Source organism: Lissotriton vulgaris, chromosome 9 (assembly GCF_964263255.1).
Source record: "Lissotriton vulgaris chromosome 9, aLisVul1.2, whole genome shotgun sequence".
Lineage (NCBI taxonomy): Eukaryota > Metazoa > Chordata > Amphibia > Caudata > Salamandridae > Lissotriton > Lissotriton vulgaris.
The window spans coordinates 377,418,888-377,432,886 of record NC_141697.1 but is presented as its reverse complement, the minus strand read 5'-3'; the positions used below and the strand labels follow the sequence as shown (position 1 = coordinate 377,432,886).

Sequence of the window (13,999 nt, the reverse complement as noted above, 5' to 3'; positions counted from 1 at the left end):
TACTTTTAGTAGGTGGTTATAATTTGGACAATCCATTTTGTTTTTTAGAGAACAGTACGCGAAGATTAAGGATTCTGCTTTTGCTTTTAGTACGGTTCTGTGATCCTTATGGCTTTCACCTTTCGTTAATGTTATTCCCAAGTACTTGTAATACTCTTGTTCTTTCACTATTACCCCTTGGGCCGTCCATTTGTACTTTAGTCTTTTCGGATCCACGAGCCGAACCACTTTGGTTTTTTCTTTGTTTAGTTCGAGGCTTTCTCGTTCTAAATACGATGTTTGTTTGTTGATCGCTCTTTGTAGGCCAATTGGTGTTTGACTCAACAAAACTATATCGTCTGCGTATTGTAAGAAGTGCATTGATTTGTTTGCCAAAGAAGGAGGGTGACTGTCTGCTGAGACGATCTCGCTTGTGAGATCAGAGAGAAAAAGATTGAAGAGGGTGGGGGCTAATACGCAACCTTGTTTTAGGCCTTGATGCGTTTGAATGCTGCTCCCGGTTGTACTGCCTCTGTTACCTAATTTCACTCTTGCCCAAGTGTGAAGATGAAGGGCTTTGATGGCTGTTAAGAGTTGGTGTGGCATTCCCCAGATCTCTAATTTTCTCCACAGGCGCTCTCTGTTCACCCGGTCAAAGGCTGACTTGATGTCTATGAAACAGGAGTATAAACGAATGCCTTTCGCTACCGCAGTGTCCCTTAGGATAGACAGACAAGTTAGGTTGGTTATTGTTCCCATTCCTTGCCTGAAACCTGTTTGAAATAATGGCATGATCCTTGTTTCTGTTATCCATGCTTGTAGTTCAAGTAAAAGGCAGGAAGCGTAGAGTTTAGCTTCAACGTCTATTAATGATATCAGTCTGTGATTTTTGGGGTTACGATGATTGCCGTGCTTAAAAATGGGATGGATAATACTACCGTTCCAGGATGGTGGTAACTCTACTGGTCGGTATATTTGATTGAACAGTGGCGTTAGGGTCTCTGACCACAGATCTGGATCATGTTTAAAGATTGCGTTCGGCAGGCCATTTAGGCCTGCTGCGCCCTCTGGCTTTAATCTTAAAATAATTGTACGTAATTCCTTTGTGGAGGTAAGGTTGTCTGGTTCCTTCCTCACGTAGTCTCGCTCCTTGCTGTTTGCTCTTTTTAGATTTTCCTGAATTATCTTTAGCTGCCCAAGAGCCATTTGCATGGCCTTGATCTGAATTGCTGAACAAAGCTTATACATGTCTGGTCCAGGTTTCAGCTCCAACCCCGGCTTCTTGTTGGAGTGTTACCCCTTGATTTAAGTCATTTATGATACCCCAGAAGTCTAAGCTGTTTTGGTGTTTGCCAGCTATTAACAGTTTGTTCCAGGTGGTTTCTTTATATTTATACTTTGTGGCCCTCAGTGCCTTCCTGTAGATACTCCTGGCAATCCTTAGTTTGGATTTATTTATCACTGACCCTGATGTTTTTTGGCTTGCTAGTATTCGAGCCTCCTTTGCTACCATTCTTTTTTTAGCTCTTAGCTCCGTATCAAACCAAGGCTCCTTCTCAATATTACATTTGCTACGGGTCCCTGGCCTTACTGGGAATTTATCCTGCAGGACCCTAATCATTTGCTCCCAGTTGAATACTCGTTGCTCTTCCTTTTGTGTTCCAAGATTTGCCAAATGGGTTTTTACTAGGTCCGTAATTTTACCCAGGTCATTCACCGCGCCATTTTAGTTTCCTCAGATTGAATTTTGAAGCGTGGAGCAGGAGGGAGGTCGTTGTTGGCGCTGTACTTGGAGCAGTGTTCAGCCTTATTAGTTGTGGAAAATGGTCACTTTCTGCCCGCTGTTCTATGTGAAAGGATTCGATACTGGGAAGTACTCGTCACTTACTATTAGTCAATTATTGAGTGCGCCTTTCCACTCAAATATGTGACGGCTGCCGGCCTACCCCCTTGTTGTTGCCATTCAGGATTGATAATCCATATTCAATTAGGCTGGATGCTAACTTTTTTCCACTACTGTTAGTGGACTTCTTCGCCTTAGCTTTATTATAGTCAATGAGCACCTTGTTAAAATCTCCTGAGATAACCAATGGGTGCAGTGGATAGGTCCTTTGCATGGCCTTAATAAGTGACAGCAGAGTTGCGTGCTTTTCTTTTTGAGATTTTTTATCTGGATGAATGTAGACGTTAAATAATAACATTTGCTACAGTTTTGTCCCCCGCAACGGGGTTTTGATGATTCTGATCACTATAGCCCACTTCAGGCCCACATCTATCTCCTCTGAACACCAGTTGTATTTGTGGGTTATGTATGTCGATAGTCCGCCCCGGGGGTGTCCATGCTTTGAAAGGATTTCTGCATATATATGATGTCCCTTAAAACCTGGAATTGGTGAGGGTTGTAATATCCATGACTCCTGGGTCATGATTATGTCTTGTCGTAGGAAGAATGCTAGGGTTTCGTAATCGTAGGCCATTTCTCGAAATCCGTGCACGTTCCATGAACAGATTGAAACTATTGATTTCTCCGTTAGATTTTGGAGGGGAGTCTCATTCCGTAAGGTTACTGAAGGATTTGGGGCTATGGTTAGGTAGCTTTGTTGCTCAGGACATTGGGTACCCAAGACCAGTCCGTTCTGTGTGCATTGTGGAAACCGGTTGTTTGTTGTGGGTGACTTGTTCTTAGTTGCTCTGGCGTGGATGCTCGGGCACCGCGTAGGCAAGGGGCTTGTTGACTTGTTCTCCTCTGCCCCTTTTTTTGCTCAAGAGTATTAATTTGTATGGGGTAGGGATTCCTTGGGCGATTATGTCGTATATACCCCATGATTCAAATTGTTGTCTTGCGAGGTAAATCCTTTCTACCAGGTCCCTTGAGGTCCAAGTTGTAACTGTTTCTTCGATTGCCTCAATGTTTACATTTTGCTTGAATTCGACAGAGTACAGGTCCTGGGAAGTAATTTCTTTTAGGCCCGATGTTTCATTGAATAATTTTAATAAGTTCCCTCGATTCAAGATGTCTTAGCGCCCCGTTGTAGAATATTCTGGGATGAAGGTTAGTTTTAAGTCAAATAGTTCTTGAACGTTGCTTGGCTCCTTTTGAGTTGAGCCTGCATTGCACGATGGCAGATTGTGAGGTTGGGTACTTTCGCACGCAGGCTGGTTCTTTTTATGTTCTTGCTCATTCTGTACAGACTCAGATCTATTTACATATTTCTGGATTAATACTGCGTTGGTTAGCTTCATAAGGGCCATACTTTGCTCCGGACGAATTAACGAACATTTGCGTTCCTTTTCCAAGACAGTAATTCGCATTGGGGTTGACACGATTTTGGTTTCTGGTGCTGCTGCTGGTCCAATTGCCTCATATAGCTTTCCTCCAACTGTTGTAGATATTTGTTGTTCAATTATGTGTTTTATACCAGGGTTGGTGACCTCTTTGTGAGTACGTTTTATGTCCAAGCTTATTTTCTCCAGGGGTGACGGCGGCTCGGTTTGCTCCCACCCTCCCGGAACGTCCATTTGTGTTGGTTTACTTTTTTCTCTTTCCTGCTTTTGCGCTAATGATTGCTGGATCGGTCTAATTTCCTTGTGACTAATGGAGCCTAAGGATGGGAATTAAGTTGAGTTAGCTCCAGTCCTGGGGCCTTCACCTCTTGGTGTATTTGATTTATTTGATGTGTCGAATCAGTCTTTGAATATTTCCTCACCTGTAGGCGACCCGTTTGAAAAGTTGGATTTTTTTCATGGTGGATTTTGGATTGAAATATAGGGAAGATTTTGCCCGAATCGACGTTTGGTTGTTTCTTGTACTTGAGCCTGGCCTTCCTTGTCCTTTTTCTTTGCCGCTTTGTTGGCTTATCATTAGCAATGGAATTTTGGATAGATTGTATTTCATCCATGTCTAAGGCTCTTTGCCTAAGTCGCCCTCCTTTGGTGCTTGTTCACGGTCCATTACATGTTTGGTTCTTATGTGGCCCTCAAGCTTGTTCTTGGGTAGTTGGACTTTCTCCGTGATAGGCTTGGTTTCCATCATCTGGCTGTGGCCGCTCGCTTGTTTAACCTCCCCTAGAATGTCCTTCAAAATGTCCGGGAGGCTTGCTAGCTTTTCGATTATACTACCACATCCACAGTTTCCTTGTTGATTACTCCGGTTTGTGTTAGTCTCTAATTTTCCTTGTATTGTTATGAGCGATGATAGGGAGTCCAGTTTTGCATTTATGCCCGAGATGTGTCCAGCCACTAATGTGATAAGGTCAATCTGGACTTCCATTTTATTTGATTGATAATTCAGCACCCTTATCGCTTGCTCCAAAGTGCTTAGCAAAGCTTGAGTCCATGGAGTGGAGGTCTCGTCCTTTTGAATTTTACCTAGATCTTTGGGTTCCAGATCCGACGTGTTCCCTGATAAAATTGTGATTGGCGCAGCATGGATGGAATCTTTGGGTTCCAGGTCGACATGTTCCCCCGATGAAATTGCAATTGGCGCAGCATAAATGGGGTGTAATTTATTTGCCTGCATGATAATGCTGTCATTTGCGCAAGTGCTTTGTTGGCTTCTTTGTGACTTACAGTCCCGGGGGGTTGAGACCAGCATACCTGGACTCAGATGACGGTCGTCGAAACCGTGTTCTGGTCGTGATACTCTCCCTTGCGAATCAATGTACTTTGTAATTCTCTCTGTAAGTTCCTCAAGTTGAGAATCGTTAGGTAAAAAAAGGGACTTTATCCATGAGTCCCCTTCTTGCCCAGATGAGTTGGATAGGCTTTTTGCGCCCTATGGTTCCTTCCTGTGCGCCCATGATTGCCATTGTGTGGTCACTGGCTTCAATTGACTCCACGAGTATCACACTTTTTTGCATGTTCGGCCTGATGTCCTTTGCTGGGCAGTTGTCTGAGTTGTTCTTTACGACTATACTTCCCCTTGTTTCATTTGTAGCTACAGGAGTATTGGGACAGTGCACCTGGGCGGTTACTAATGTCTGAATATGATGCTAGTTGCTCTGCCAGGTTGCTCACCTCAATGTGTTATACTATTGCCCAGGGACAGACGTCAGAAAGGAATTAAATCATCTGTTCCATGAAGGTTTCCATTGTTTGAATAGCAGTATTGCGAAAAGTGAAGCATGGTTGTGATGCACCTAACTTACTCCTGCAGTTGGATAAATGTTTCACCATGGTGCGTGGTTTCATTTGCCAAGTGCAGAATTATTATCTCTTGTACTCCTCAAACTAATATGGGAATCACAGTGCAACAGAGTGCGAGATTGTCTCATTCTCTATCTCTTTCATTTATAATTCTGCTGTTCCGTCAGCATTCTCAAATGACATTTGATTTGATGTCACTAGAGTCCATCATTATGTGGTCGTTATGACTTTCTCATGAGCTGACCACTGGACCTTCCGTCTTAACATCAAATTAGAAGTCTGATCAATCAATTTGTACTACCTGCTAGGGCAACACCCTTTAGCAGGCCACATGCTATGCTCAGGCTCACAATTTAATTCACTAATAAAATTGCATTTGAAGATTTATTTGTTGAATCCTCAGTAGAGGTATTCAAATATGATGACACCCCTTTCATGATCAAGGCATTAGGCAGTAAGCTCAGTGCCGCAACTGTTTTTCCCATGAATTTACTACCACCACTGCACCGCTGGTGTATCCACCATGATAGGTATTGTCAGGGAGAAACATAATTTACCACTTAGTCGAAACCACACAGTAGCTTTACAACGCGGGCACTACAGCGACTGCAACATTACCACACATTTCTTTAGCATGCAAGTCATTACAGTGACTTGCTTAAGGGAATGTGGTGTTGGACTGATATTGGATTTTAAGTCCAACACCTTCCCTACTAATACACAGACCGGAGTAAGATTAGTAAATTGTACTATTCCAAATTCCAGCGCTTCACTAAAGCAAGTCATTGTAACAACTTGCGTGCTTAAGGATTATGTGGTGAAGACAAAGTAGTACTTTAGACGCAAACTTCATTACATCCTTCGTATCATTAATGACCTCAAATAGGCAAACAGGTAGCACTGGTGGTTTAGGCATGTGTTTTTCTGTCATACAACCACTGTCAGGTATTATAAAAGAATCATAAGCATTGAAACTATAATCTACCTAATCAGAGGGAGGTGAAAGGACAACACATACTTCACATTACATGCTTCCTATCCTGAATGACCTCAAATAGGCAAAAAGATAGTACCCATGTTTGACAGTGCCCTATAGTTAATATAAGAAAGATGCAGCACTTGGAAATGGCTCGCTTTACTCTTCTCAAGAGCCCTATATTCAATCTACCTAATGCCAATATAAGTAGAAAATGACAAAAAGGTTCTTAAGAATATAATTGTCAGGATGATCCAGAAACAGCGAATCTGTACCTCAAACCCCCTACGTTTCATCACTGGACCTTTCATATGTATATATTATTGAATAGTTGTTGGAACTAGAGCTGACATCAGAACACAGAATGAAACTTTCATATTGTTACACACTTATTGTTTTCAGGCTATTCTCAACCTATTTTAGTAGTCAACTCATGCTGATGTTCCAGCTTTGGTAAAACACGACCCTCTTGGACAAGATAAGGTTATAATATGCATGTGAACTTAAACCAAATCTATAAATAAGTAAGGGTGGTGAATTAATGAGTCATTTTCTCTAGCATTGTGCATGGGCCCCTGAAACACACCATTATCATCCCTTCCTGAATATTGGCTCACCCAAAAGTCTGACCTATTTCCCTGTTTCCCATTTTTTATTAACATAATGGAAAGTAAGGTGACGAGACAGTTTCAAGACTACATAGAATGTATGTACTCCCTCCAAGATCATCAATTAGCATTCTATCCCTTATGAGGCACCAAAATCGACTGGGCTAACATGAGTGTAGAACTCCTCCTCTTTTTAGACAATGTCACTAAAGCAGCCCTTGAACAGTCACTTGCTTATGATACTGTAAATGCAGTCCTATACATTAGTCGTGATTGATGGCCAGGCATATTCCGGACCCTGTTGGAATGGGTCCGTTCTTCTCACCAATTGCAGCCAAAATTTTAGGATAAGACTCATTCAATCATCGACAAGCCACGTGTCCCTGTGGTATTCCTTATAGGTTTTCATTTCATGTCTTGCCTTCAATATCCGTGAGCACCACATGGCTCAGCTCAATGAGCAGTGTCTCTGAACTTCCAAATGTGTTCTGTTGACACATGCAAATCTACTTCTACTTTGAAAATGGGCCTATCAACCCATCGAATATCAACTCCGACCTAGACCACAGGATCCACTAGATGAAGAAGAGCTTCCTGTAGCTGAATGGTGCCAAGACTGAGATCCATCCATGTTGAATTCAGAGGATAACTTTCTCTAGCACTCATTCCGGTGTGACTCCACTCATGCAATATAATCTACTCTAGCATTCCCAAGAAAGTCATCTCCAGTCTCCATTTAAAGAGGCATCCAAACTTTGCCTTAACCTTTACCGGTAGGATTATATTAAACTCACACTTAAAGTCCTCCACTGGCTGCTTGGTGATGCCAGAATAAATGTCATAGGGCCACATTCATCAAACTTTGTAATTGTGATTCCTAAATTGCGATTTTTAAGAAATCCCAATTTAGGAATTGCAATTCTTTATGCATGTAGGAATTGCAAAACAAGTTGTGATTCCTACACATTCCTAAATTGCCACTCACAAATTGTGAATCGCAATTAAGGAATTGCTTCCCATTCTTTCCTATGGGCCTAGAGGCCCGGGGATTGCATGCTCAATTTGCAAGTACCAAATACGTACTCGCAATTTGCGCATGCAATTTCAAGGGTGCAAGAGTTCCAAAGGGATGCCCTGATGCACCCCTGAAATTGCTATGTTACCACATGTTGCACACACACATGCCCCAAGGGCATGTATGTGTGCAACCTGGAACTTTTAAAAATGCACTTTCTTGCATTTTTCAAAGTTCTCGCAAATTACCATCAACTTTGAATTAATGGTAATTTGCATTTCTTAATAGCGAAATCACAATTTTGGGGTGCTTAATGCATTGCATTAAGTAATCGCAAATTTAGCAATTAGTTAAATTGCGATTTTTGCATTTGGGATGATGCATCACAAATGCTAAAATACCGGTTGCAAGGGGTCAGTTTCTGCGAATCTGTCCCTTTGCAACTGGTATTTTAAATGATGCATGTGGCCCAAAGTGCGACTAACCGAACATAAGTCAAACATCCACTTGAAAAATATGAAATCAGCCCTATCATCGCACTTTGTAGAGGCACACCACAACGTTTCTCAAATCAAATTCATTATCCTTGAAACTGTCCAGAAAATGGAGGGGAGAGATAATTCAAAACACCTCTTGAGGAGAGAGAACTATTGGATACAAAAGCTTTCCACCCAGATACCAATGGGTTTAAATGAAAGAATAGAATTTGCTTGTTATTTGTAATCAATTGCTCTGGAGACTGTATCTTATGTATACTGTGCCAGTTCACACTTACACCTGACACTTACACCTATACACATCTACACATTTCCTTATCTTTTCCAATCCTTGAGAGTGGCAGCAGCCACAGAACAGACTGTTCTTTTACCTTTGTTTCACAGGTTCGCGACCTGACGTATTCACCACACATCTTCAACGCACACTTTTTAACGCAGGTTCTTTTGTCCCTTTGCAAGCACCATTATTATAACGCTATTTTTATAACCCGATTTTTCACCCCCACGCGTCACATTCCGGTAATAACTACAGTAGGCTTTCCCATTTATCCTTCTTTTCGACACCATCCGTTCTAACGTACGATCTATTCTCTTCTAGTTGAGTCTTTCCACCATGTCTACGGTCACGTGACACCCCACATGACCGGAACTTTTCCTAAATAGTAAAGCGCGACCGGCAATTGCCGTGCCGACGCGAGTGAAGAGGAGAATCGGTTACTGAGCGTACGCAGCCTTCCTTCAAGGTCAGTTTGGTAGATAGGATGAAATATCTTTTTCCGAGCGTTCCATCAGTTTATTTTTCATGTTCTTACAGAGTTGCTCTGATTCACTTTTTCAGAGTCCTTTGTAAACTTAGTGAACCAGTCATGTAAGTGACGCCGCGTTATTCTTAATTTTTATTCTTTTATCTTTTACCACTCTGCATGCACACTATTATCACCTACCACAGCATGACATTCATTGAACCCTTTCAGACCTATGCCGATATCGTTGTTTGTTTATCAACATGCACAATGGCTTGATGTAATTTCATGATGTACACCATATATCGTTTTACTTAATAGTAATAGCACTTTATTACGTTTTGCAGTGTTGATTTCCCTGATGAAGGGCATGCCTAAAATGCCCGAAATGCATTGGATGCTTCACAATGACAATGTCTGACACATAAGTATATGTGATTCATATAACGAAGGATAACAAACTATGCTTAAAATCAACATCATCTAAATCTAACGAAATAAAAAATATGTGAATAACTGAACCATTGGAGTGAAAGTCTTCTTTTGGAGGGAAGACAGCCAAATGTGTGCCCGTGAAGGGATGACCCTAGAGAATCTCTAGTCTCACTTCTTAACCTATGTATACTTGACGTCGTTGGACCCTCGACGCCACCTTCCGGTGCACCATAAAATTTGATTAATCATCACAACTGCAGTTCTATCAAACAAGCTGTGCATTTATCCAATTCCAATTACCATAGTCTTGTGAACCATCCATAAGGCTTTCTGTGGCAAAGGCCTTGTATACCTGCAAAAAAACTGCTCCTAATTACAACTCATCCAGAAACCTCAGATCAATGTTCATTCATCAGATCACCCAGTCTTCAGTCAAAAGCCTGAGACTGAGATACAGAGAAATGTCTTTGACGCTCAAGAGTCTAGGCTCTGGAATACCCGGAGTCTGAGCCCAAGTTTCAGGAAACCTCTGAAAGGCTGGCCTATTCAGACTGTCCTTCACTCTAAATTTCCAGAGACACAGGGGTTGGGAGTGGAGAATTTCAGACAGAGCCAATCACCTGCCACCCTTACCTGTAACACTCCTTACCCTTCTCTACTGCTGCACCTATCACCCTTCATTCAACCACTTTAAGGTAGCAGAAAGGAGACACATGGAAAGGGGCGACCACTCGGTCCCCCCGAACGTATGGTCGGGTGCCCCGATCCCCCCGGGAAACCATTTTGGGCGGGAGGCGTGTCACTGCTGGTATGCCCGAAGCGGCGTAGCCGGGGCGCGCCTTTTCCCGCCCAAGAAGGGTTGTCCTAGACACCTACACCGTTGGCCACGCCCTGTAGGCGGTCGGAGGAGGGTCCACGCCCTCCCAAAGAAGAATAAAAGGAGCAACAATCCAAGGAAGCATCCTCTTGTTCCTGTGCTTGGAAGCTGCACCTCTTCGTTGCACGTGAGCCCGAGACGGAACAAAGAGCCAATTTTGAGAACTTGTAATTTTGTGTTTCTTCTTTCAGCGATTTCGAAGCTTTGATCCAGGACCTCGAGTCGAATATCCGTGAACGATGCCTGGCAAGAAGGTCGGAAAGAAGGTTGGGACCGAACAGATGCTTCGTATGCTGGTAAAGGACATGGCGAACATGAAGAAGCAGATGGCGGCAATGAATGGTACGGGGAGACCGAAAAAAGTCATCGGACCAGCATTGCCGGGAGTAGTCCCTACCGGGAGGGGTAAAAGGACCAGGAATGGGGCGGCAGGAGGGGAGGCTCCGGTTCCCGAATCACCTCCAGCGAGCCCGGTCAGTCCGGTCGAGGCCCCAGTTCCGGTCCCGAACGCGGGACAACCGATCCCTGTCGTGGTCACACCTGTTAACGAGGGGGATATGCCTCCTGAATTGGCTGCCCAATTGGCGGCATGGTTGGGCAGGGACAACGAGGGGGTCACGGCCGAGGAGGCCAGGTCGATAATGAAGCAGTTGCGGCAATCGAAAGATGCTGCGAAGGCACCTTGTCCTCTTGTATCCCCGCAGGTTCCCATGGAACAACCAGTATCGAGCGTTGGAACAACAGCAAAAACAGTCACAGCTACTTGTTCGGGTAAGCAGCCGTTGCCAATAGCGGGGGAGGGATCGTTACCCTCAAGGAGGGAAAAGGTGGTTCAACATATCCTGATGGATGTGAAAGAAAGGATTTGGGCAGATAAATATGTGAACATGTTTTCGTTATTGACCGATCACTACGAGATAGAGCATGTTAGAAATCAGAAGGAGTTGTTGCATCCGAGTGTATGGCGTGCAAAGATGGCGGGTTTCAGAGTAGATGAAACGATCGCTAATTGGGCCAGGGCGTTTGGAATGTTCACTGCAATTATGGGGGAACGTAGGCCTGAAGTATTGTTGGAACTAGCTTGTTACCAGACACGTATTATGGAATTCTATGAATCGTACGGAGGCAATCAATGGTTTGGTTATGATAACAAATTTCGTAAGGCCAAGGAGCACGACCCATCCCTGACGTGGGATTGTTTCGACTCCATTTCCTGGCAGAAACTGGTTGGGTCCAACACGGCGAAGTCGCCTTCTTTGGGCGGGAATGGGGCTGAGCCTTCCCGCCATTCTTTGGGGGCGCCCTTTCGGGCGGGCGCAAACAATGATCAGAACGCAAAGAGTAATGGGAACTCAGGTAGGAAAGGGGTCTGTTGGAGCTTTAACAGAGGCAAGTGCACTAGGCCACATGGGACATGCAAGTTCAGGCATGAGTGTGCAGGGTGCGGACAGTCCTCGCACCCCGAGAGTTCGTGCAGAGCCAAGACTGGTGAGACGGGAGGTAGAGGAGGCGCCAAACAGGTCTAAAATCGACCGAGGGGCACCGTTACCTACTCCTGTTGATATCATGGCAATGATCCCCTGGCTGAACGAATACCCTGATCATGTCTCCGCCGGGGTGTTGCGAGACGGTTTCTCATATGGTTTCCGCATCCCGGCGGGGGATTTTCGGGGGAAAGCACAATGTAAGAACCAAGTATCGGTTCAACAAAATACGACGGTGGTACAGGCAAAGATTGCAAAGGAAGTGGCCCGAGGTCGGGTTGCGGGACCATATGGCAAGCCGCCAGTTGTAGACTTTGTTTGTTCACCGTTGGGAGTAGTCCCCAAGAAGGACCCAGGTGAGTTTAGGTTAATCCACAACTTGTCCGCTCCTAGGGGTCTTTCGGTGAACGATGCGATTGACCCGGGAGTTTGTTCGGTGCGGTACGCATCCTTCGATGAGGCCGTCGCCATTTTGAATCGCCTGGGGCCCGGAGCGCTGATGGCTAAATCAGATATCGAGTCAGCGTTCCGGTTGCTCCCGGTACACCCAGTGGATCAGCGTCTCTTAGGTTTTGTGTTTCAAGGACGCTACTACATGGATAAATGTATGCCAATGGGTTGCTCCATCTCTTGTGCGTATTTTGAGAAGTTCAGTACTTTTTTGCAATGGGCTTTCACCAGAGCCACGGGTTTTACACTGATCATGCATTACCTTGATGATTTTCTGTTCCTGGGGGCAGCCGGGGACACGGAATGTGCTCAGGCCTTGAGTGAATTCTGTAATCTCATGAAGGAATTTGGCGTGCCACTGGCACCAGGCAAGACGGTAGGGCCATCTACTACACTCGAGTTTCTGGGAATTGAGCTAGATTCTGTGGAGGGGTGCTTCCGCTTGCCCAAGGAGAAGGTAATGAAATTTAAGGCCTCGCTCGAAATGTGCCTCGGCGAGAGAAAAGTAACTCTCCATCAGTTGCAACAAGCTGTGGGTCAGCTCAACTTTGCCCTTAGAGTGATACCGATGGCTCGCCCCTTTTCCCGCTCTATCGCCCAAGCTATGGTTGGCCTCAAGGAAGGGCACCACCGCACAAGACTATCAGCAGAGGTTCGCCAGGATATGCGCATATGGCTGGCATTTCTGGCGGATTTCAACGGGCGTGTCATGTGGAACAAACCGCCAGTTTCCTCCGAAGAGCTGGGGTTGTGGACAGACTCAGCAGGGAGTGTAGGTTTTGGCGCCATATTTGGTAATCAATGGTAGGCACGGCCCTGGCCGGTGTGGTGGCACGACCATGGGCTCACAGGTAACATCGGGTTTCTGGAGCTGTTCCCCATTCTGGTGGCCTGTTCATTCATTCATCAGATCACCCAGTCTTCAGTCAAAAGCCTGAGACTGAGATACAGAGAAATGTCTTTGACGCTCAAGAGTCTAGGCTCTGGAATACCCGGAGTCTGAGCCCAAGTTTCAGGAAACCTCTGAAAGGCTGGCCTATTCAGACTGTCCTTCACTCTAAATTTCCAGAGATACAGGGGTTGGGAGTGAAGAATTTCAGACAGGGCCAATCACCTGCCACCCTGAACTGTAACACTCCTTACCCTTCCCTACTGCTGCACCTATCACCCTTCATTCAACCGCTTTAAGGTAGCAGAAAGGAGACACATAGCTCTTAAGACACATTCTTAAGAAAAAAAATAACTGCAAGCTGTTAAAATTTAACACCCACACTGATGGCCAACACCCACATGTGCTCCCTTTTCCATTCCTCAACAACCTGTATGACATCTACGCGATGCACAAGGACAGAATCATGAACAAGACATTCTCACAAGTGCTGAGAAGTTGCCACAATATGACAAACGAGTCAGCTACAAAACAACACATAAAGTTAATGAATACTCATTTGCGCATTCAGTGGCATAAGACATAATGATGATACCCTACACAGAATGGGATGAGGGGCCACTACGTCTCCCCTTTCGCACACATTGGCATTGGTGTTCGGCTGAATGGGGCCCCCTGAAGGTCCAGGGTCTCCTTCAAGGTTTTCTGGGCCCCTGCGTCGTGGGTTCTGCAGAGGCGTGCGAGCGCCAATCTCTCAGCCTTTCTCGAATCTTCTTGATCGAGTAATTTTTTCACTTTGTGATATACTTTTAGAACGGCGACAGCTCTACGCTTCTGCGGTTATACATTTTCTGAGCATTGAATGCACAGACGACGCATTACTGATTTGCTCTCATTGATA

The 13,999-nt window shown here is 44.7% G+C and overlaps 1 pseudogene; it reads right to left on the bottom strand.

Moving 5' to 3' along the window:
• Window positions 1-1,003: 1,003 nt before the first annotated feature.
• Window positions 1,004-3,498, bottom strand: LOC147690158 (uncharacterized; annotated as a pseudogene).
• Between the last annotated feature and the right edge of the window lie 10,501 nt (window positions 3,499-13,999).